Here is a 2,500-nt window from a genome sequence, read left to right as displayed (position 1 = left end):
TAATGAAAACGTAGATTATTCCTTCTCAGAATTTAATCTTATTATGGCATCACCTCAATATTTAATCAAGCAAAAAGCTTTCCTTATTTATGCTGCTCGGTTGGCTTCATAGTCCAGGAGCCAAGGGGTGTTTGCATCCATTTTATGTCCACAAAATTACCCACCTGATTTTGATAGTGGACCACCTTGGACACATTTTTAGCGAGGGTGTTTGTTCTGAAACCCGCAGTAATGGAGATATTCACTAGTTTGTTAGAAATGCTCTAATGCAAAATCGCTCCAAAAGTTTGGGGTACGGGAAATTAAAATGAACACAACATTGCACACAATTAACCTATGGTTTTGTGTTGGTGCTTAAATTGAAGCTAGTTTAGTTATCTACAACATGAAAGAAAGTTCAAGGTCATCAGATGAAAGTCAAGGTCACCAGAGGTCAAAGTGTGACGTAATTTTACTTATGCTTGAAATTAAGACTTTCTTTCATTTGAAGGCCAACAAAAAAACTCATGATGATATAACTGTTTATTTGAATGCACATCTGAATACCATACAATATAAGGTAATTTTAGAAAAATAATTGAAGTCTCTAACACAAATAGTAGTTCTTTGAGGTTGAGTTGAAAATAGCGAAAATTGGCAAAATTTCTCAATTGCATCCCTAACCCACCTGGTTTTGATAGTGGACCTCATTGGACACAATTTTAGTTGGGGTGTTTGTTCTGAAACCCGGTAGTAATGGAGATATTTACTAGTTTGTTAGAATTTGATTACTTTAATTTTGTAACAATTTGTAATTTTAATATTTAATTTATCAAAAAAGCCTTTTTAGCAAAAATATCTTAACTAGTATCGTTGAATTATAATACCAAGGCAAAAAAGTAAACCATACACTTTTCCTATATGTGACCGATTAAGGGTTAATGCTCTTTTTTTTTTTCTTTTCAGGACTGACGAGTACATAGGGACATCATCAAGTATGGCGGATATCCCAAGAAAACGGAGACGGACAGCTTCACCGATACCTAGCCAATCCACTGATCCTGAGAGGTGCATCATATGCCAAAGAGATGAAACCAACCTTAATACATCAGGGACAGAGATTGGCAGACTAGCAGTAATCCAAGCTGCTGGCATTAGAGGGGACTGTCTGTTAGAGAGACTGAATCATGTTGATCAGGCGAAGTTTGTCTACCATGTTAATAATGATTGCTACAAATGTTACACACACAAAAGGAATCTTGAGAGATTGCAGCTGGCAGCAACATCTGACGCAGGTGCACAGCAGAGTACCTCATCTGGAGGTCAGATGAGGAGACGTTCCTCAACTGCAGCACGGGATCCAGCATCACGTGCAGAAAATGTAGACATCTTCTCCAAGCCGTGCTTCATATGTGGCCATGTAAATCACAACAATGTATACAAGAAGTGGCGAATCTCGGAGGAAGGCCGTGCAAAGTCCTTCCTGAGAGCTGCACTGTCTCTTCAGGATGAAGTATACACGCGAACCAGTGACTTGCAAGATGCAGATGCTGTGTTTGGGGCAGATTTGTACTGTCACAATGACTGCATCCGCAAATATATCTTGAAAGGAGAAAGGCAGTCCTCCAAGTCTGCGTTGCCGTCCATTGGTCACAGGAATTAATGCCACAGGAAATCCGTAATGATCTTCTGCAGTTCGATGCTACATGCAAGACACTCCATGAGACCTTTCGGACTGAGCGATTTGTGACAAGACAACGTTTAATCTCTGACACCATCCACCGCCGAAATCTCAAAACATTTAAAAGCAACACAGCAGCAAAGCACACTCGCCAAACAAAAGCCAAAGAGAACCAGAAGCAGTTGGCGGAAACTCAGAAGATCTTTGACATTGCCAGAGTGCGAGGGTATGACTTACAAGACCTGCTCACTTATGACCTGATCGACACAAACTATCTCTTCGACTCAGAAGGGTTAATGGTCAAACCAAACAAAAGTAACCTCTGCCATGAATTGGAGAAGTTGCTTGATGCAAAGGACTACCTGCAGCCACCAGCATGGACACCTGCGAATACTGCTGCAATTGTGGATGTCATGGGTTACTTGCGTCGAATGCGAATGGTTAATATCAATACCTTTGGTGATCTCTTCACAAATTTTCTGGGTTATGTGCATGGCCTTTGCAACAATGCAAATCGTATCGACTTTGTGTTTGACACATATATTGAGGGCTCAGTTAAAGACAGTGAACGAGCAAGGAGATGTAAAAATAGTCCAATTGACCTGAATGATATGTCACCTGGAACACCATTACCAGTCACCATGGAATCATTCTGGGCTTCATCTATGAACAAAGCAAAGCTCCAAGGGTTAATTTGGGAGCACATTTTGGAGAACCCAATGCAAACAGCAGACATAGTGGTGAGTGCATTTGGACTTAGTGAAACCAAACCATGCTGAGGTGTTTTTAATGATATCAGCATCCAACTGCCTGAACTAAATCACAGAATTAAAGAGGCTG

This window comes from Palaemon carinicauda, chromosome 23, assembly GCF_036898095.1.
Source record: "Palaemon carinicauda isolate YSFRI2023 chromosome 23, ASM3689809v2, whole genome shotgun sequence".
NCBI classification, from domain to species: domain Eukaryota; kingdom Metazoa; phylum Arthropoda; class Malacostraca; order Decapoda; family Palaemonidae; genus Palaemon; species Palaemon carinicauda.
The sequence above is the reverse complement of the archived record's forward strand: the minus strand, read 5'-3'. Positions refer to the sequence as shown.